Source organism: Sus scrofa, chromosome 10 (assembly GCF_054392235.1).
Source record: "Sus scrofa isolate SSC_HxYL_T2T_F1_AM1 chromosome 10, Sscrofa_HxYL_maternal_Yorkshire_Landrace_v2.0, whole genome shotgun sequence".
In the NCBI taxonomy this organism is placed as follows: domain Eukaryota; kingdom Metazoa; phylum Chordata; class Mammalia; order Artiodactyla; family Suidae; genus Sus; species Sus scrofa.
The window spans coordinates 72211610-72234846 of NC_139392.1; the positions used below are offsets into that span (position 1 = coordinate 72211610).

General features: G+C 40.6%; 1 protein-coding gene across 24 annotated transcripts in view; it reads left to right on the top strand.

The window, feature by feature from the left end:
• The window catches only part of RSU1 (Ras suppressor protein 1), an 883461-nt gene that overhangs the window by 449278 nt on the left and 410946 nt on the right, over positions 1-23237 (top strand). For 3 of the 24 annotated variants that reach the window (XR_014817912.1, XR_014817901.1, XR_014817904.1), the window contains exon 11: positions 8747-8795. The exons of 20 other annotated variants lie outside the window; for them this stretch is intronic. The gene's annotated coding sequence lies outside the window, so the exon portion shown is untranslated. Of the gene's footprint in view, positions 1-5393; positions 5538-8746; positions 8796-23237 lie in introns of all 24 variants that reach the window. One more of the 24 variants, XR_014817903.1, reaches the window with a different exon arrangement.

The following is a 23237-nucleotide window of genomic DNA, read 5'->3' on the forward strand; positions in this document are numbered from 1 at the left end:
TATACTCTTTTTCTTTTTTTCTTTTTACAGCCACTCCTGTGGCACATGGAAGTTCCCAGACTAGGGGTTGAATTGGAGCTGCAGCTGAGGTCTGCACCACAGCCATGGTAACACTAGATATGAGTCACATCTGAAACATATGCCACAGCTTGCAGCAACACTGAATCCTTAACCCAGTGAATGAGACCAGGGATTGAACCTGCAACCTCCCAGACACAACCTTAGGTCCTTAACCCACTGAGTCACAATAGGAACTCTCATTTTCTATTTCCCTATTACATTTATGATGGCAGCAGGATGTAATATAAACATTTATTATGTAGCTGATAATGGACTAGACTATTTGAAACGTAGAGGGAAAAAAGAACCCTACTTCCAGTTATTAGCTGCAGTTTTAACTTTTTCATTGTTGCTGAATTTAACTTGTAATAATGTCACATGTTATTATTTCATCTCACCTGGCAACACCTCTATAAACACGTGCCAGTTTGTAACAAAAATATCCTTGATTTACTCCATTGTCTCAATAATATTTAGATCATTTATGCTGTGTCACTTAACTAGGGATGTAATTATTAAATTATCCTTTATTGAGAGTTCCCTGGTGGCTCCACAGGTTAAGGATCTAATGTTGCCACTGCTGTGGTTCAGAGTGCTGCTGTGCTGTGGATTCCATTCCTGGCCTGGGAACTTCTGCATGCCATGGATGTGGCCAGAAAAAGGAAAAAAATATATATCATTTATTGAAGAATCACTACACTCCTAATCCTAATATTAGGATATTTGCAACCTCATATGAAGGATGAGGAAACAGATTTCAATGTTTATTTGTCTAAAGTCACACAAGTGATGAGAAATAAGGATTTGAACTTGGATTAGCTAACTCCAAAGCTTAGACCACAGAGCCCTCTAATAACTGCAATTGAGAGCTTATAGGATCAGACAGAGACAACACAGCCAGATATTTTTGAAACTTCAAAAAAGGTGAGGTGTGGGAGGTGGGACGGTTGTGCAGAATTTCAGCTTAATTTACTGTACTGTCCAGCCCTACCCCTTCCTTGGCTATGAGGCTGTCCTCTGCCTTTCAGAGAAACAAAGTAGCTTGGTTGTAAAACTCCCTAGAAATGCTATTTTAACTCTTCCTAAACTCCCCCTTATCCTCTTGAAATAGGTGGGAAGAATCTTATTTTCATTTGAGAGATAGAGATTCTGGGATGCAAATGAATGCAATGATTTGGCAAGAGTCCATTTCACAGTGAACAGTTAAAAGGAGGAAAGGAGTTCCCTGGTGGCCTGGGGGTTAAGGATCCAACATTGTCACTGCTGTGGCTCAGGTCATTGCTGTGGTGGGGGTTCAATCCCTGGCCTGGAAACATCTGCATGCCAAGGCTGTGGGCAAAGAAAAAAAGGAGGAAAGAAGAACACAATGAGGTAATGCTCCCTGCCTTTTAGTTAATGGGTTCTTACTTCAAACTAACAGATATTGTAATGCCTTTGTGTATTGATAAAGTTAAAATAATTTTTAAAATAAAAGCAATACATATTCATGAAATAACTACATGATTTTGTTCAATGAAGTTACATTCAGAAAGGTATCACGGAGTTTCCTGGTGGCCTAGTGATTAAGGATTTGTCGCTACTGTGGCTTAGGCTACTGCTTTGGCATAGATTTGATCCCTGGCCTGGGATCTTCTGCATGCCATGGGCGTGGCCAAAAAAGGAAAGATAACAACAACAACAAAAAATAAATGATTGATAGTAGTAAATGAGTCTCTAGGACACAAGAGAATGGGAACAGTGAAATGTCTGTAAATAGATAATGGTTTCTGTTATGCTAGGATTCTCATGGATTATTCTGCTTGTTAACATAAGAGGTTAAAATCTGGGAAAAGTATGAAGCAAATGTTCCACTAAAATGGTAGTAACTTTCATTTCTTTCTAAAAGGATCCTGGGTTTCCTTCCTCTCTCGGTACAATTTTAGGGACTCATGGAGCCAGCCCATTCAATCTTCCTGAATTCTTGCAATCAACACCTCTGGGCCTCTATGCAGAGTCACCAATCATTAGCATGGTACTGCCTGCTTACAGGAAAAAAAAACTCTCATCTGGGGAGGAGGCAGCACCCAATAATCCCTAAGTCTTTAGGATCCCACTGAAACCTAGAGATTTCAATTTGGATACCAAGCAGACATAATATACTAATTGTTTCTATCATGGAGTCGTTGGATTATGTGTGTTCAGTTAGATAGGAGTGTATTTATGTGCAATATAATATTGTGGTTTTATATCAAGTACTACCCAACAGCATATTATGCTAATACCCAATATTATTTTAAAAAGAATGTTGCCAAATGCTTGTCAGTCTTTTGGATTTCCTCCATGGCTCCCAATTCAGAAGGAGATTGCAAGCTTATTCTAAAATGGGGTGGTACTAGGTAGGACAAACTCGGGAGGCCATTTCGTAAAAAAGGAATCTAAATTTGCATCCTTTGAGAGATAGGAAATAGATATTATCCTCTCACTGACTTACACAGGAGGGGGATGCATATCAACTCATTCAAGTGCTTGTTCATTCATACAACGAATAGGTACTGAGCACCTACTTGTTTCGGATGCTGATGGTATGGATGACCGGGGTTGGGGTGGGGTTAGGATCTAATGGGACAATCACTAGAACACAGCAAATAACCAACGAAAAGATTTTTCTCTACCCCAACCCGTTGTACGGACTCCTCTATTTCATATAAAGGAGCTTACAGTTTTGGAATGGAAAGTTCTCTTTAATTTTGTGTGGGTTTTTACATGTTTGGGCAAAACTCAGGGCCAATGTTCACTTTGCTCTGTTTTTGATTTCTGTATCTTGGCAAGGCAAGGGATTTTTGTGGGTGATGATTCTGAATATTTTTTTCTGGATTAGACATGCCACCTACACTGTCCTTTCATAATCATCATGCTGTCCTATTAATTTTTATTTTGAAGTTCTTATCATGTTACAGATATATTTTCTCTATTTTGTTATGAACTGACTTATCCTATGCCCCATTATTTATAGTAGCAGTATGTAAAATCTTCGTATCTTAAAAATATCCTTTCCTTTAAAATTTGAATTTGCTAGATAAATATTTTGGCATAGGGAAAAGCACTTTTAACAAGCAGGTGGCATTTAAACTATTATATTAAGATGACATGAACCCAGGAAGCATGTTGGAATTTTACAAATATGATTTGATTTATATAATTTGACCAAAATTTACATTTTGGTCCTTTGTAAAACCAGGACCAGGAGAAGAACTAATTAAAACCATGACTCAAAGCTATAATGAGTGCTTATCGATTCAGATCATGAAAAGATGAGAATGATCAAAAGTAAACACCCATCTCCCTCTTCATCCAGCATTCAGGGGTTAAGTGGTATTTGTTTTAAATCCTTGGCATTCATTCCATCTTTGTAATGAAGAAGGCAGTTAACATCTCTATCCATTCACTGTAAGGATGTAGTTTGTTAATTAGCAAAATCGCTCAATTAACAGCACTCAGTGAAATACACCACTTGTTCCTCACCTCCTCTCACCTGTTTGAACATATAAATAGTTGTCACATTGAAGAAAATGTCTAAAGCCCCTGGAATGCATACTTATTTATATATCAGCTGCACCAGGAAGAGGTGTCCTGGTATTTTAAAACAAGGGCTGGTACAGTGTGCCTATATAGACACAATCCCTTCACTCTTATCTTATTTAATTATATCACATACTTGTAAACTTTTAAGTATGCATGCATAGACATGTCCTCTCCTTTTACTTATTTCTGAGGTTTAAAAGGGTTAAGTAACTACCTAAGGGGACACATAGCTATAGTTAGCAGTAAAGCTCAACTTTTAACTTAGGGTGTCTTCAGAACCTGGACATTTTTGTTTTTTTCTTTTTATGGCCACACCTGCAGCATATGAAAGTTTCTGGGCTAGGGGTTACATTGGAGCTGCACCCGCTGGCCTACATCACAGCCATGGCAATGGGGATCTGAGCTGCATCTGTAACCTACATGACAGCTCATGGGAAAGCTGGATCCTTAACCCACTGAGTGAGACCAGGATAGAACTGCATCCTCATGGATACTAGTTCAGTTCTTTACCTGCTGAGCCACAGTGGGAACTCCTGGATTTTTTTTTTTTTTTACCACTATGGTGGATGACTTCCCAGGAAGGCAGAAATATCAATAAATAATCAGAGATGTGGTTATGTATGTACAAGTTTAGTCATCTTAGCCTTACTTAAAATAGTGAAGAATTGGAAGTAACATGGATGCCCGACAGTTGGAAAATAGTGAAAGGATTTATGGTACATGGGAATATTATTCCACCATTAAAAATCATGTTTTCAAAACACAGAGCCATTTGAAGATACTTATAATATAATGCAAATCAGAGAAGTAAAATCAGGTAACAAGCAAATAGGGAGAATATAAGTCTTTTTTAAAAGAAAAAATACACACGTACATAAAATGCATAAGAAAAAAGCAGATTGGAAGTAAATAATAAATATACCAAAACATCTTCAGATATTATTTCCCTTTTTTTTCCTTTTTTACAGCTGCACCTATGGCATATGGAGGTTCTGGGGCCAGAGGTTGAATCAGAAAGGCAGCCGTGGCCTACGCCACGGATCTGAGCCACATCTGCAACCTATGCAGCAGCTTATGGCAATTCCAGATCCTTAACCCAGTGAACGAGACTAGGGGTGGAACCCACATCCTCACAGACACTATATTGGGTCCTTAACCTGGTGAGCCACAATGGGAACTCCTTCAGGTCTTATTTCTATTTATTGATTTGGGATTATGACTAATTTTAATTCTCTTCTGTACACTTATCTATTTCTTAAATTGTTTACAATGATTTTATGTTCATTTTGTGCTTAGAAGACGGTAGATTCTATTTTCTAAAAGAAATGTACAAATGCAGCTCTTTAAGTCCTTTCTTCTAACTGTGTAGCAGATACTTACCAAATACCCACCATCTTTCATGCACTAAGAACTGAGACAGAATACAAAGTTGTAATGCCTGGGCTCTGCCTTCGAGGAGCTTCTAGTCTAGTTAAAGAATGGAGGAATTTTCCCTGCGGTGCAGTGGGTTAAGGATCCAGCGTTGCTGCAACTGTGACTGGGGTTCCTGGCCTGGGAAGGTCCACATTCCTTGGGTACAGCACCTCCCACCTGCCCCCCCCCCACCACCAAAAAGAAGTGGAGAAGGGCATTCATGTTAGGTGTGTAAATCAGATATACTAAGTATATATTCACCACCTCCTATGTTCTGGATGCTAATCATATTCTCTTTTAATCTGGACCACAGTTCCGTGAGGCTGATGTTTTTATCCTCTTTTTACTTAATACACAAGGTGGGGAGGAAGCTTCCTGAAGTAAGCGGTGAGGCTAATTCAGAGTCCTGCTCTGCCAGCTCCAAAACGCCTGTTCTTATGGCTTCTGAGGATGAGAAGCTGGAGCCCAGAGAGGCTTATCTACTGGCGAAAGTAAAAGAGCAGGTGAAATGTCGTACTGATCAACTTTGACAAGTATGATGGACGGATTCCCCCACCTCCCTCCCTGACCCCCTGCAGGGTTGACTGAGTCCACAGGTTCTTTTATTGTCACCTCAAAGCCAGAGAAGAAATGAGTGAGTGTATATCTCCTCTGTGGCATCTGTAGAATGACCATGGCATCATGTTGAATCATTTGCTTGTCCATTCATTCATTCCATACGTACCTTCCACCCTGCAGAGAGCAGCAAGCGGGCTTGGCACGGAGGATGTAACATAATCTGTGCCATCGTAATACAGTATACATAGGATGGAATGACCACTCTCTTGATGCTCACAGTGGGGTGATCTTCTGAACGATTAGTTCTGAACGATTAGTGTGAGAAGTGGTGTAACGGAGGAGTGCAAATCGGCTGAGATCCCAGTAAGAAGGAGGCCACTGACTCATCCTGGTCCCTGAGGAGATTAAATGGATTATAAACCCGTGAGGGTGACAGATTAGTTTGCTTCTTTTCTCCCCACCCTTGGAACTGTCAGTGCTGCATCACAACAGAAGCCCAATAAATGCTTGTCAAACTATTGAAGTTGAGGATGTCAGGAGTCAAGAAGCTCATCATTTCAGTTTGAAGTAACCCACATTAGCACTTTCTTGGTCTTCTACTCTGAAGTTTCCCTCCTTTCCCCACTGCCATCCTAGTCTTCATCTTCTGAAGACAAGATAGGTCTTAAGGAAAGCATCATATGATCAAAACCATTACTGCTTCTTCCCTCTTGATCTCAGATTTGTGGCTGAAACAAGATTGTGAAAACACTATGGTCATCCAACATTTTCTGTCTATATTGGGTCCATGGATAGACCTTCTCCATGGTCTGTATACACTGTTACCTGCTTTACCCTTATTCCTAATTAAATAACACACTTTTCCAGCTCCAGCCCATCCAGAGTTAGCATTCTTCCCCCTGCATGCCAGTGAGGTTCTTACTCCTAGCCTTGGCTCATATCGTTTTTTTTTTTTTTTTTTAAATCTCAAATGCCCTTTTCCTTCCATTCTTCCAGTCTTTTCTGTAAAACCCTTTACTACCAAATTTGAAAATATCCATAGTATTTGACCCACTGCTAGGAATTTACCTTAATGGTATACTTTCAAAAGTTTGTCAAGATCCCCACGTGGGTGTTTTAGAGAAGTTGTGTCTATTAACTAGAAAAGCTGGAAACCCTGAAATGCCATTCACTGAAGATTGTTAAAATAAATTAGGAAACATGAATTCCTGTTGTGGCTCAGCAAGTTAAGGATCTGACTGTGTCTCTGTGAGGATGCGGGCTTGATCCCTGGCCTCACTCAGTGAGTTAAGAATCCAGTGTTGCCGCAAGATGTGGTATAGGTTGCAGATGCAGCTCAGATCTGGTGTTGTCGTGGGTGTGGTGCAGGTCACAGGTACAGCTCCAATTTGACCCCTGGCCTGGGAACTTCCATGTGCCACAGCTATTTCCTACCTTGTGTATTTTGAGTTGAATTATCTCACCTCACATAGGCCTGGTTTGTACTGTTTAGCTCCCACCCCCACCCTTCCCAGTTTTTCTCTGACCTCTCCTCGCTGTCTATCCTTCGGCTACAGTAGTTTTCTTTTTCTTCTTGGAATATGTCATTTCTTCCTTCTTCAACCTTTTGGAAAAGTTTAAGGAGGATGGGCATAGCAGTTCTTCCCACATTGCTCTGTGGTTGACTCTTGCCATTCATTTCTCAGTTTGAGCATCTCCTCTGCAGAAAGTCTTCTCCTGGCCACACAATCCAGGGGTCTACAGACTTTTCTGGTAGTGAACCAGACAGTGGAGAATTTAGGGTTTGTGGGCTAAGAGTCAGTATCTTGAGCACTTTGAGCCTCTGTTTGCATGGAAAGCTAAAAACAATGTTGTTTACATTTAAAACTGTAAAAAGCATTTTTAAGCTCCTGGGTCAAATGGCAGGCAGGACTTGACAATGACCATCGTTTGCCTGATCTCTGACCTAGTTTCAAGAAGCTTCTTTGGTTATTCTTTTTCTTTTTCTTTCTTTTTTTTTTTTTTTTTTTTTTTTTTGCTTTCTGTTTTCTTTTCTTATGCTGCACAATGGCATATGGAGTTCCTGGGCCAGGGATGAGATCTGAGCCACAGTTGCAACCTATGAAGCAGCTGGGGCAATGCCAGATCCTTTAACCAACTGTTCCAGGCTGGGGATTGAACCTGGGTCCTGGCACTGCAGAGAAGCCTCCAATCCCATTGTACCACAGCAGGAACTCACTGGTTATTCTTAATCACAATATCTTGCTACATTTTTATGGTGGCATGTATCACTACCTACTATTTTATTTGTTTATTTTATTTTTTGCCTCCCCATGTAGAGAGGGGGCATTGCCTGCCTTGTTCACTGTTATGTGCCAAATACCTATGAGAGTGGTTGGTATATAGCAGTTGCTTAATAAACATTTGTTGAATAAATGGCACAATTTCAAGGCAGGCTTTATGCTCTTATCAGGCAGGGGCTGTGGAAGAATCATCTCTGTATGATTCTTGGTACCTAGGAGGTTACCTTGAATTTTTGTTTGGTGAATGAAAGAGCTCTTCCAGTTTAGCCTGTGCTAATATGATTTCGTGTCAGCTGACTTCAAATATAAACTGTGCTATTTGCAAAGAAAACGAGAGTGGAACCTTTGTCTACATGAATTTAGCATTTGTAGTTGTCTTTCTGCAGATGATGCAGAAGTTCATAATATGAAATAATTTGTGATTTTGCTGAGATATTAATTTGAATCCTAGAGGCTGATGCACATGACTTAGTCTCTTTGAAACTAATGTAGCCAGAAGCTGGGGTGAAGCCTCTGATGTGTGCATTTAAGGGTAGGGTGGGCTCAGGAGTTCCTATTGTGACTCACTGGTAATGAACCTGACTAGTGTCCATGAGGGTATGGGTTTAATCCCTGGTCTCGCTCAGTGGGTTAAGGATCCAGCATTGCTGTGAGGTACAGTGTAGGTCACAGATGTGGCTTGGATCCTGCATTGCTGTGGCTGTGGTGTAGGCCAGCAGCTAGAGCTCTGATTGGACCCCTAGCCTAGGAGCTTCTATGTGCCACATGTGTGGCCCTAAAAAAATAAACCATTTTTAAAAAATTTCAAAAAAGGGGAGGATGGGCTCAATTTATGATCTTGTTGTCTGTATCATATTTTTTTCTTCTGCCAGCAAATAAATCAATGATGCCTGAAATGAGGACAGCTTCTAGAATGATGAGGTAAGTGAAGGAGACTAAAAAAGTATTTGTTCTTAGCCAGGAAATAGACCTTTTGGATAAAGAGTGGAATGTTAAATTCATTGGTGACTAGGATCTCTGATATAAACAAACCAACCATATGTTCTTTATGAAAATTAGCAGAAGCAAAATTTGTGAAATGGATTCAGTAAATGTTTCAGCCAGGACCAAAGCTGATCATCAAGTGAGAGGTGGATCATCTGCATATTCTTTGGCCACTGTAGGAAACTACATTGTATCAGGCAAATGATATGTTATGATGGTTTTTATGAATTTGAGAAATTTCAGGGTTTCCCTGAAGTCTCCCTCATGAGTTCAAGAATCTGCTGTTATTTAATGAGCTCACAGAATGTTGGCATCCTCACAAACAAGAGGTGGAGCATAATCTATAAAAAAGAATTCAGAGTTCCTGTGGTGGCTCAGCAGGTTAAGAATCTGACATAGCATCCATGAGGATGCGGGTTCGACCCCTGGCCTTGCTCAGTGGGTTAAGGATCCAGCATTGCCACAAGTTGTGGCAGAGGTCACAGATGTGGCTCGGATCTGGCGTGACTGTGGCTGTGGTATAGGTTGGCAGCTGCAGCTTCAATTCAACCCCTAGCCTGGGAACTTCCATATGCTACAGGTGTGGCCCTAAAAAGAATGAAAAAGAGAATTAATTAGATAGGATATTAACACTGGCAGTACTCAAAGGTAGAGGATGCTGTGTCCTATTGTTGAAATATCCATTTCTCTGCTCTTTCCTCTGACTCCCCCTCACCTTTTATTCCCATCACTGTGTGCTGTTGATCCTTTCCTCTTAGTTCTCCTGCCAACCATTTTCCCCTGGAAATGTTCTACCATTAACAAATGCCTTACTGTTTAATGTTCTCTCTGAAAGTTCAGAAAATGACATAGACAATGTCTAATTATTAGCTTGCACAGTATGACCAGAGTCAACATGGTTACAGTGTGCATAATTTCATGGACAGACTCTTTTTTGCTTAAATATCATTAGACTAATTTACTCTGGATCAATGGGCAAGCTGATAACAATTATGAGATGACTGTGTAGACAGAGCCCATTCCAGTGGCAAAAAATGATCAAAGAGGAGCAGCGTAATATTTAATATATTCATTGGTATCTTTCCTGTTGGATGTTCCTTTGAGCCTTTCCTCTTCCCCTCTTTCTGCCAGTGGTGTGCTGCTGGTTAATAAATTAAAGTGTTATCCTGCCCCATTTGGATCAACTGATCTAAACTCAGAGAACGAGTGTCCAGTTCTTCACTTTGGCATTTTAAAAGCTGAAAACCAGGCATAAAATTTTCAGATTTGGAAAAATATGCAGTTAGGCAGTTTTATTACTGGAAACAGATAAAGATGGTCTGGACTGGGGTATGGGAGAAGGTAGTTGACAAGGAACAAGAGAGCTAGGATAGATATCTCTGAGAGTGGGGACATTACTCCCATGCTGGACCAAAAATTCCTGGATGGGAATGACATGATAATGTTGACTTAAAAAATATGCACAACCTAAAAGTTGAGAGTTAAGTTTTATTTGGGGCAAAATGAGGACTATAGCCAGGAAGCATCATTTCAGAGAGTTCTGAAATACCACTCCAAAGAGGCAGGGGGAATGTTCAGTATATATGTGATCTTGGTGAAGAGGAGAGATACATGCAACACATTTTATAGGAGGTTGCTGCTGGTCTCATGAAGGTTACGACTAGTCATGAGGAGCAGACATCACTGTGAAGGATTTGTAGTGCTTACTAGATATGAGGAGATGCAAGAATTTGGGTTATTAAGTCTTCTCCTGAAAATACCTAACTATCTGTAGACCTGTTCTGCCAGTTTTCCCAGAGCACAGAGTGCCTCACTCCTGATCTCCACCCTGAGCTCCTTTCAGGGGGTGTTGAGGGTCAGTAGTTGCTGTGGCTTATGAATCAGTCCATGTAGAGGCAGATGCCAAGTGCCAATCTCCAGCTCATAATAGTTTCTGAGAGCAGAGAATAATTTCGCCCTGTGCTTCCTGAGTAGAACCCATAAAAGCAGCAAGACCTCAGGTTGCCTTCCCCCCTGGGGTTGTATTTAATTATCCATTCACTCCTCTGCTCAGTGTGTATTTTCTGCCTACCAAGTGGTAGACACTGTCTTTGGCCCTGGAAATGCCAATGTGTAGAAACATGGTCTTGGAGCAAAAGCACCAGCACTGATACTGTTCAACAGACCTCTTTGCCAGCAGTTTGCTCTGTCAAGGTGATAAGAGCTCCATCCCTCCAGGGTTCAAGACAAAACCTTGGCATCGTCTTTGACTTGGCTTTATCTCACACCCTGTATCCAATCCAAAAAGAGGTTCTGTTGGCTCTACTTTCGCAGTGTATCCAACATCCAAATATTCCTGTCCACCTCCTTTGCTACTGAAATTGTTCCTAACAGGCCTCCTTGCTCCAGCCTTCCTCCTCTAGGGTGTTCACTAGAGGAGCAACAAGAGCAGTCCCTCTCTGATCACACTCTTGTGCTCAAAACTCTCCATGAATTTAGCCTTTCACCCAGAGTGAAAGCCTCTCCCATTTACTTTTTGAATATGCATCTCTTGCTTTTCTTACCCTTGCTCTCGCTGCCGCTCGGTCTTTTGAGATTGAGGTTCTCTCTGCCTGGAACACCCTTCCTTCTACTTCCTACTTGGGGATCTGCTTCACCTCTCTAGAGCCTTTGCTCCTCTATAACCTGCTCAGCAAACTCTCTTTTGACAAACTTGAAAAATTTTGAAAACTTGTTGAAAATTTCAGACCACCACCCCTAGGTGGCATTCCTAAATCCTCTTTACCCTGCTCTGCTTTATTCCATGGCACATATCAACTTTTTTTTTTTTTTTTTTTTTTTTAATGGCATCACCCATGGCATACAGAAGTTCCTGGGCCAGGGGTTGAATCCAAGCCACAGCTTCAGCCCATGCCACATTAGTAGTAAAGCCGAATCCTTTAACCCACTGCACCAGGCTGGGGAGTGAACCTCCACCTCTGCAGTAACCCAAGCCACTGCAGTCAGATTCTTAACCTAGTGTACCACAGTTGGAAGTCCATAAACTTCTAATATACTATGTACTTAGACTTATTTATTATGTTTCCTTATTCTAGAGTGTGTGCTTCATGAAGCCAGGGATTTTTGTCAGGTTTTTTTTTTTTTTCCTGATTTTTAGGGCTGCACCCATGGCATATGGAGATTCCCAGGCGATGGGTTGAGTTGGAGCTACATCTGCAGGCCTACACCACAGCCACAGCAACACCAAATCTAAGTCATGTCTGAGACCTACACCATAGCTCACGGCAATGCCAGATCCGTAACCCACTGAGCGAGGTCAGGGATTGAACCCCCATCCTCATGGATAATATTCAGGATCCTTACCGCTGAGCCACGACAGGAACTCCTTTTTGTCAATTTTGTTTATTGGAGTCTCCAAGAGTCTAGACCAAGTCCTAGAACATAATGGATACTTAGAAGATATTTGCTGGCAGAGGTATTGAATGTGTTGCTTCATAGGGTGGTAAGGAAACCACAGAATGACTTCTCAAGCACTTACACGTAGCACACTTGTAGTAGAAGGTCTTTGTCCATGGAGTGCTCTGACCAGGGAGGCAGGAAGGAGGACTGAACAGTGGCTTAAAAAGAGTTCAACTTGACAGACCATGAGGTCAGCGCAAGGGTACCACAGCAGCACACACTGTGCATGAGTGATTGGGAGACTGGGACCTGACGCCTGAGGGTGACTGCACTGATGGAGTGTAGGGCAGGGAGGACAGGTAGCTACCAACAGTCAGACAACCCACACTGTGCTAGTACTTACAAGACTCCAACTATTTAGTGGGTAAAAGGCAGGTTAATTTTTCTTTTCCTGGAAGAATATGGATTTCAAGTAGAAAGAAATGTAGCATATAGAAAACGTGACATGCTTTGGGCACTTGAGTTGGGTGGATTGAGATTTGTACCTTCTACCAAAACAAATTGGCCAGGCTCTGGGAATCCTCAGTAAACTTGGATCCAGTCACCTATGTCACAGCAGACACGTAAAGTTGAGTACTAGGAGTTCCCATGTGGTGCTTTGGATCAAGAATCCCTTTGGAATGGATTAGCAATGAGATCCTGCTGTGTAGCACTGGGAACTATGTCTAGTCACTTATGATGAAGAATGATAATGTGAGAAAAAAGAATGTATACATATATGTGTAACTGGGTCACCATGCTGTACAGTAGAAAATAGACAGAACACTGTAAACCAGCTGTAATGGAAAAAAAATCATTATATTGAAAGAAATATGATTGCGCGGCTCAGGTGGCTATGGAGGTGCAGGTTCAATTCCCAGCCCAGGGCATTGGGTTAAAGGAACTGGCATTGCCACAGCTGCATCATAGGTTGCAGCTGTGGCCTGGATTCAATCCCTGGCCCAGGAACTTTCATATGCTATGGGTGCGGCCATAAAAAGAAAAAAAAATAGGTGCAAAAAATGAATAAATGAAGCAGAGAGAAAGAAGAGCTGCCTTTTACTATTTTCCTTTCATGTTTTTCCCCCCGCATGAATTATTTTATTTATTTTTTATTTTTTAATAAGGATTTAAAATTTTTCCATCATAGCTGATTTACAGTGTTCTGTCAATTTTCTACTGTACAGCAAGGTGACCCAGTCACACATATATGTGTACATTCTTTTTTCTCACATTATCACCTTTTGTGCAAAAGTCAACTTTTCATGCATGCACAGTTTGAAAAGTCTTCCTATTCAGATTTTCAGATCGTGGTGTGATTTCTCAGAAGTCATTAGAAGATATTTATCCCAGTATCCTGACCATTGCTTGTTTGAATAGGCACAGTGTACTTACCTTGCAGACATTTAAATGGGAAATTTGCTTCCATTTGTGCATTTACAAAACCTCACTAAATACCTACCATATGTGAGACATTCTCTACAAATGAAATGCATACAAGCTGAATTTCCAGCAACCTTGTGGATTTCTCTGTGTTCCACTGAGACATAAAGAATAACATATCCACAATTGAACTCATCCTCAACCTCTAAATGCTCTTCTCTGTTCCTTACCTTGGTCAAAGTCATCTCCATCCATCTCAGTCATCCAAGTCAGAAACTCTGGACTTCTTCTGGGAGAATGTTATTCTGAGAGTGGTCTGCAGATGAGTTAGACCACAGGTTACCATAGTAACAAAGCTCAGAAGTTGAAACTAAGCATTAGAAAGTTTTATAGCAAGTGGACATTTCTGCAATATACAAGCACATGATTACTTTCTTTTGTTTTATTTTACAAAAGAGGTGGTCCACAAAGGATTGGAAATTCTGTCTGTCTGTCTGTCTGTCTTTCTTTTCTTTCTTTCTTTCTTTCTTTCTTTCTTTCTTTCTTTCTTTCTTTCTTTCTTTCTTTCTTTCTTTCTTTCTTTTCTTTCTTTTCTTTCTTTCTCTTTCTTTCTTTCTTTTCTTTCTTTCTTTTTTTTCTTTTCTTTCTTTCTTTCTTTTTTTCTTTCTCTCTCTCTCTCTTTCTTTCATGCCTGCACCTGCAGCATATAGAAGTTCCCAGGCCAGGGACTGAATCAGAGCCACAGCTGTGATCTGTGCCAAAGCTGCAGCAACTCTGGAACCTTTAATTCACTGTGCCAGACTGTGGCACATGCCTCCACAGTGGCCAGAGCCACTGCAGTTGCATTCTTAGCCTGTTGCTCCACATCTGGAACTCCTGGATTGGAAATTCTATGGGTTAGACGTAACCAAGACACATTGAAATGCACTATTCTAGATTGCCTCTTTCCTCTCTCCACCATCCAAACTGACATGGATTCCGAAATACCTTCCAACTATATCTTGAATCTATTCTCTTCTCTACTTTAAGTTTAGGCTCTCATTTCTTACCTGGCCTATGACCATGACCACGTAACTAGTTTCTTTCTCCTTAATCCTTTCTATTCCCCTAATCATACTTCATATGGCCTCCAGAGCAGTATTTTAAGATGCATATCTAATCACACACCTCCCTATTTGAAATCTGACAGTGGTTCTCTACTAACCACAGCATAAAATATGTGTCTTTGTATGATTTTCAAGGCCCCCTACAATATGGCTCTTTTCTATTCTTTAGTTTAATCTTTGCCATTCTCTGCTCTGTAGTCTGTGTAATAACCATATCAAATCTGGGTACCCAAACACACTTGACCCTTGGCAGATGTTTTTCACTTTGGACATTCTGTTCTATGCAACTATCATCAGTGTCTGCATTTGCTTCTGGGAAAAACTATTTTCTGTGAGACTCCACTCAACTGACTCCAATTGGGATTGGGGTAACGGGAGCAGGGAAAAGTTCACTGGTGCATCTGGGTCAGAAGTGAGTAAGGGGGTGAGCATATCAGGGCTTGGCTGTGCTCAGGTCAAAAACCCTGTAATTTCAAGTGTTCTAAGGGCCAGTGTGGGCTGTGGAAGTGTATTTAGACCTTAGCGCCATGCAGGCATGTGTGTGTGTGTGTGATTCTGAGGCTTTAATCATTGTCCAGAGAGGGCAGAGAGAATAGTAGGCTGGGTGCAGATGGGTGGTTCTCACTCATTCTCTGTATTTATTTCAGATCAGCAGGAACCCTGCTTCATACTTTTCTTACCCTGAGATCCAGACAGAAGGAGACCCCAACTATTAGGGTCTATGTGTCACTGAGACCTGTGGCAGGGAATGGGAGTAAAGCAGATCATGTGTACATGTTACAGTCTTCTGCCCAGACTCAATACACCTTAGTTCTGCTCAGTCTTTTTTTGTTTTTTGTTTTTTTTTTTTTGGCTGCTTCAGGGCATTTGAAAGTTCCCAGGCCAGAGATCAGATCTGAGCCACAGTTTTGACCTATGATATAGCTGCAACAAAACCAGATCCTTAACACACTGTGCCCAACCAGGGATCGAACTTGCATCCCAGAGCTCCAGAGATGCTGCTGATCCCATTGTGCCACAGTGGAAACTCCAGTTCTGCTCACTCTTCATTGGCTAAAGTAAGTCAGGTGGTTTTTTTATGACTTCAAGGAGACAAGTAGCTGGCCACGTATCCAGACTGAAGAAAAGTGTAAATGTAAGTGAATAGCACGAATGACTACCAGGATTTTAGTAGGAAAATTAAGACTTTTGCTAAATAGATGAAATGTCAAAAGTTTTTATGTCTGAAACTATGCCAATGTGTGTGGGAGAAAGCGGAGGTCCAAACGCCTTCAGAACATATTAATGTTAATATTACCTTATGTATTTTTTGCAAAAACATTCTTTTCTGGCTCATTTACTCCATTGTATATTTGGATAGTGAGCACCTTCTCCAAATATTTTGGCAGAGGGAGATGGAGGCATTCTACAAAGTACTGGATATTATTTAATATCTTACAGATTCTCAAATCAAGGTTTAAAGATAATTTAGTAAGATTAGAAGTAGCATTTATATGGTAATAAATATTGTCAGTTTTTTCCTACATACAAAGATGGCACAAAAATAATACAGGCAGTTTGGAAGCAAATGAAGATTAGGCAATTGAATATGGGTAAAGTTGGCTCTTTGCATGTATTTGCTACAAAGTCAAATTCTGTCCTCAGTGACTCCTGTACAATCTCTACCATTAGAACTGGGTCCTTTGTTACTATGTGTAAATGTACCTGATACTATATCATGTCAACCCCAAGGACATGAGTAACTGCTGGAAAATTGGAGGGTCATCTACAAGGGCTTTAAACCCATGATCCTTTCACACTGGTCGCTACCCACAGGGGGCTGTTCACACATTATGAGACATGGCTTCATTCATGGTCACTGGGAGGCTAAAACCTTCCAAGGCTTTAGGGCTCATGCTGACCTTAATGTTCTCTCTGGTGTCTGTTAACACTTAGGAGCGGATGACTGGGGATACCGAAGACTGCTGAACTTCCTGCCTCCATTTAGGTGCTGAAAAGCAAAGGACTAGCTTCCAGGGATCATGGTTTAGCATGATGGTGCCACGTGCACTAATTCATTCCCACCTCTTGAGATTCTCTTTGTACAAGTCAGTAATGCTAAAGGCATCCAGTATATCTAGCGGGATCAGATGTATGTGATAATGTCAAGTTTAGCCTATTTGCCTCCCTCTGCCGTGTATACTACGGTGGTGGACGTGAACCCAGAGTATTGGTCAGAGATTGTGGAATCTCTTTAAATTAGTGGTACTTTTGACTAAGGTCATGTGTAATTTTTTTTTTTTAATAAAGGATAAATATCTTCTAGTCAGTTTAAGAATCCTAGTAAATGAGTTAAACTTAATGCCTTGGACTTATTCTTGATCCTTAGGCAATTTCCTTGGCGCTTTTTTATTTTCATAAATGTAGAAAAAAGCCCATGGAAATCTCTTATTGCAACATCACGAGGCCAAGTAAACAAATTTTAGTTAATTTTCTATTGTTTCTTGGCCAAAGAATCATAATTACATAATCATAGCACTATAAGAAATGCCATGTTAGGCCAGACCAGTGGTGCAACCAGCTGGCATCTTATCCTTGCCTGGGAGTCTAACTAATATTTTTTGATCAGTGTGAAGTCAGTCTCAAATGTGCTGACATTTTTTCTCTTAAGGAGGCTTCATAAGTACCTACTTTTTCTGAAATTATTTTTATGGATGCATAAAAGTGGAAAGAGCTTTATCTAAATTCTCCTGAAATATTTTTCCATTTTATCATCACCCGCTGGCTTTTACAAGATAACACACGAGCCTATTTGAACCCTAATACTCTTGGAGAAGGGGAAAAGGGTCTGTGGAGTTGGAATGTGGGTGTTGTATTTTCTGTTTGGTCCTGTAGATTCATGTCTCTCCCTTCTCCCCCTTTCTGTTCCCTGGGAGGCTCACCTTTGGAGACCACATCAACTACCCTTGCCTTACTCTCTGACTTCTCTTAGGTTTCAGCCAATCAGAGGCACTAGCAGGAAATCAGAGTGTAGGAATAGGGAAAGGTCAAGGTATTTACTTCTCTGGCTCCCTCTCTCTGTGGTCTAGGTTGGCCCAGGTTCTGCTTTTCTATCAAAGATGACAGCTCCTCTCCACCACGGGCAGTCATTGAGTTGCAGAAACTATTCCCACGCCTTCCTGCTTTAGTCTTAGGCTCAATTTCCCTGTTACTTGTCCCTGGCGGCTTCATCAGCTCTTCTTGGTTGCTTTTAACAATAACCTTCTGCAAATAGTCACTTTCATTAGCTCTCTTCACCTGCCCTTTTCAAATGAGCCATCTGTTCCCTGCTAGGTCCCTGACTGATACAGGATGCTTTGTACCTTTTGTCTGGATACTCTGTTCCTTAAGGTGCTTTCAGAGAGACTGGGTAACTCTGTTGGAGTTAGAGTGGTCTTCTATCCTAAGAACTGATTTTATTGAGTGCCACAAAGGATTTGCTGGTGGGAATAATGGGTGTGTTTTTTTCTCTCTGTGCCCTAGAAGGAAGTATCTATAGTGCCTTCCTATATGCCAAAGAGGAAAATGAACTCAATACATCCTTGGACAGTGTAATAGTTTCTGGTGCTGCAGTAACAAACTACCACAAATATTTGTGACTTAAGACAACAAGGACTTATTATCCCACAGTTCTGAAAGTCAAAAATTTAAAATGGATCTCACTGGGCTGGAAGTAATGTCAGCATGTCTGCATTCCTTCAGGGACTCTAGCAGGAAGAACTTTTTCTCTGCTTTCTCCTGTTTCTAGAGGCTGCCACATGGCTTGATTCACGGCTGCCTTCCATCTTCAAAGCCAGCGAGAGCTAAATGAATCTTTCCCACATAGCATCCTTCTGACTCTAACTCTTTTGCCTCCCTCTTTCCTTCTAAGGACACTGTGCTTACACTGGGCTCACCTGAGTCATCCAGGATAATCTCCCCAGTGCAAGGCTCCAGTTGATTCGCAACTTTAATTCCATCTTGCAACCTTAATTTGCCCTTGCCATAAGACATAACTTAATTGCAGGTTCTGAGAACTAAGACTTTGGCATCTTTGGGGCCATTATTCTGCCTACCAGATAGAGCTTGACAATCTAGAAGGCATGGAGCTCTATAAAAACTAAAAGTTATGCTTTTGTCGCTATGGGGTAAAGAGTATTCCCTAGGAGTTCAGGGACTTCAAATTAGAGAGCATGGATTCTGAGGGCTGCTCCATCACCAACTAGCCAGCTGTGTGACCTGGAGAGAGCAAGAATGGTGCCAGCGAAACTGAATATTCTTTCGGCTCTCACAGAGAGTGAATGTTTGGTTGAACAGATAAGGGAAACACCTTTTAGATTCTAGTACTTCAAAAGTGTGCTAGAATTTCTTTTATTTACTTGCGATTTCAGTAGAAATGATTAAAAACATATGATCAACATGTACCAAGGTCTTTCCAACATATTCAAGCCAAGAGTTAGAGTGATATATTAATGGGACCACAAGGGGTAATGGTGACATTGACTCTGGCATGTGAATTTTTCCTGTGCAGTCTGCCTCATGACCTACACTGACTCTGCAAGAAACTTTGTCTGCATTTAGTTCAGTGAGATCATTAGCTTCTCTTAAAACCAGAACATGCCATTGAAATAGTCATGGTTTGTACTTCATCTGAAGAGCTTTTCCTAAACCTTCGGAATCAGTTCTCACCTCCAGCCTCCCCAATAGGAGCCAAAAAAGCAATGTGAAAGTGTGAAAATAATAAAACAAAAACAGTTCTAGAGCATCCCAAGAAGAAGCAAAAAGGGTTTTGCAACCCTCTTAACACATCATATGTGGGTTGGATGACGTGACATTCAGGCTGCTGATACACAGGGAACTGGGACCCTTTTTCAAAATGCGTTGAAATTCTGAGCTATCTTTTCTGTGCTGAGATATCCCCTGGGGATTTTGGAACACATATTTTTTTGAAAAAATTCTATCAGACCTATTTCTCCAACCATTTACTTTTCCCTTCCAAAAACCATAGTAATAACCTTTTCTAACTACATTAAAAAAAACTGTACCCATGCCAAAAAATTGCAGCAACATATGCTAATTCATTGCTGTAGTAACTTTATGACTTGACGTTACCTTAGAAATGAAGTCAGCCCTGAAACAGGGATTGAATTTGACCCTCCTGAGCAAATTCTAACAAGGAAGGTAGGTAGCACTGTGTCAAAGCCCTTGACTCTGTCTTCTGGCGAGGACGGACAACATTGCTTTGAAGCATCTTGTTGAACTCAAGAGAAGTAAGAGGCTGCACAGAACAAGAAGATGAGAAATATATCCTATCTGTAATAGGACCACGTTTTGCTATTGGCATGCAGATATGACTAGTAACTAAGTCCTTTAGGATTTGGAGGTACTTGGGTGACCCCCAAAGTTTCCTTTCCCTGGATCTCAGAAAGCACAATGAATTCTCACCTTTAAGTATTCTTTGAAGCAGATTAGTCTCATCCAGACTTAAAATTCAACCACTTGATATGTGAATGTATGATCCTGTGTATTATGTGATGTGGGAGCAGCATAAAAGAGTAAGTCCTTGTGGTGTCAAGGAGATGGAGAGAGAAGACATGAACACAAACAGATCACAAACCACACAAAGCAGTATTAGTGTCAGTTGAGACCACAAGATCTTGCATTTTTCTAACTCTTGTGTCATGTTATTTATTGAAATCCTCCAAGAAGACTTCTTAGACCCTGGTGAGAGGTGATCTGTTTCCATTTTGTAGCTTCATGGCTCTATTTACTGCTTCTCTGCAATTAAAATATTCATTTGTGTTTATATCTTAAGTTTCCTACTCAGTGGTACCTTCTGGAGGGCAGAAAGTAATGTGAAGTAAGCTGTTTCTTTCTGGTGTCTGTCTCATGTTTCGCCTAGAGTAGGAGTCCCAGAAAGTTTTATAAAGTGGAAAAGGGAATACATTATTTCTTGTTAAATGAATAAAGGAGAAGTGTAATAAAAACTTGGAGTATGAAGAGATCAGTCTTGGCTGGGATGATGAGGGAAAGTTGTATGGAAAAAGTAGTATTTGATTTCCTTTTGAGATGATTCTAAGAGTAGAGTCTGCTAATATGGCAAATTCATGGCATAGAAAAATATAAGATGTATAACTCTCTAAAGAGATATCTATGGATAGTATCATGGTCTCTCTCTACCCACACAAAAGGATCAAGGATTTCTGACTTAGAGGGTCTAGCACAGTACCTGGCACACAGAAGTGGGCAGTAAAAGTTGAATGAATGAAATGCTTTGATGAAAAAGAGTCATCTCGGGATTTCTTGTTGTGGCTCAGAGGTCATGAACCTGACTAGTAACCATGAAAACATGGATTTGACTCCTGGCCTGGCTCAGTGGGTTAAGGATCCGGTGTTGCCATGAACTATGGTGTAGGTTGCAGACGCGGCTCAGATCCTGCCTTGCTGTGGCTGTGGCTTAGGCTAGCAGCTGTTGCTCTGATTCAACCTCTAGCCTAAAAGCAGGTGCAGCCCTAAAAGCAAAACAACAAAACAAAACAAAACAAAAACAATGAGTCATCTCATGTGGTTATTGACAGTCAACAATTCATTTTAGAAAAAACAAAATTAAGATTTATTAAGACCTCTGTTGTAAAAAATTTGACATGTATTTTTTAATTTTAATCTTTGCAGCTATGCTGTGAGGCTGATATTATTCTCACCATTTTGTAGATAAAAGACTTGAGGTTGATGAGAGCAATTTCCTAGGTCACATAATAAATAGTGGCAATTCAGGTTTTACTCTTCATGGTATTTCCATGAAGCAGAAGATATGGGTAAAGCAGACAATGTAGGTATCTTTCCTTGCCTCATTGGTTTGTACTTTAAAACAGCATCATTATTTTTATTTTTAACCTTGCCTGCCATGAAGTAAAAATTTCTTTGGAGTTCCCTGGTGGCTCAGTGGGTTAAGGGTCCAGCATTGTCACTGCTGTTGCTCAGGACACTGCTTTGGTATGGTTCAATCACTGGCCTGGGAACTTCTGCATGCAGCATGCGAGCCCAAAAAAACCCAAACCCAAACAAACCAACCAAAAAACTCCTGAAACAAAAATTTCTTAGTCATCACTTTCAGAAGCTACTGCAGTCTTTGTTTTGAAGGTCCCAGAGTTTCTCATCTCACCCAAACCCTCTGGGTTTAGAGAAGTGTTCATGAAATCTTTCCATTTTTCCCCTTGCATTTTTTCAAACCTTGTTTGATTTTTACATTATCACATCCTCTGGTATTATATATATAAATAAACTAAATTCAGTGCTTCTTGAGCATTGTGATTGGCTAGACCAGATGGAGGATTTCTGAACTAGAACTAAAAATCAAAGCACAAGTGCTTTTTAAGGAGGTGGAAGTTTAGAAACAACTTTTCATGGCAGACTTAGCTTTAATCCCAAGCAGCGGGACTGGGTTCGTTTTCAAGTTGTGTTTGATGATGAATATTGGAATCTCCAGCCTTGAGGTACTACATATTCATCACACATCTATATTTCCCTTGACAAAGAGGTGTGTATAGCCAGAGCTTATCTGTGGGGTTTTGCAGGGCAGTGTGGCTCTTAAAGTTTGCAGATAGTTGTTTTAGCTTTTGACTTTTAAGAACCTGTGAGCAGAACCCAAGTGATGAAAAGTCTCTTTGTTGAATAGATTCCAGGAGGTTCCAGAAACACAAATACTGAAGAGTAATACATGCTCTGAGGTAGATTCCTTACATCCTCTCATTTAATCCCCAGGATAATCCTCTGAAATCAGCATTACAATTCCTGTTTTACAGAGGATAATGAGAATGTTTGGGTCCAACAGCTAGTGTAGAGAGCACTGATTTAAAATTCAAAAAACCAAAAACCAAACTCTCCAATTGATTTCAACACCAATTCTGAACTTACTACCAGTTTAGATTCATCAGAAGACAGCTTTCTTTGGTCATGCAGAGAAGGAAGGGCATAGAACTTCATCTCTAGGTGAATACATCAGTGTTTCATGGTACATAAATTGGGGCTATCCAATGCTTGTTTTCATGCTTCACCACGACCAGAAAAAAGATGTCACCCAATAGGACAGTGCAAACAGGAAAATCATATGGAAAATGTTGTTGTGTAGTGGTTAATTTGTAAGATTTGGAACCAGGAAGTTTTAGAGGTTGACTTCTATTATTTTTTTCCTAGTTGTGTTGCTTTAAGCAAATTGTTTAGCCTGTCTGCCTCTGTTTCTTCATCCATTCAAGAAAGATAATGCAATCAATCCTCATTATTCATGGATACTGAATTTCCCAATTCATTTATTCACTTAAAAGGCATTTATTTTTTAAACCATTTCTTGAGGTACGATTAATGTATAAAAAGCTGTCATATCTAATGTATACATCTAGATTAATTTGGGGATGAGCATCCACTTGTGAAACCCACCAGCATCAAGGCCATCAACACATGGATCACTTCCTAAAGTTTC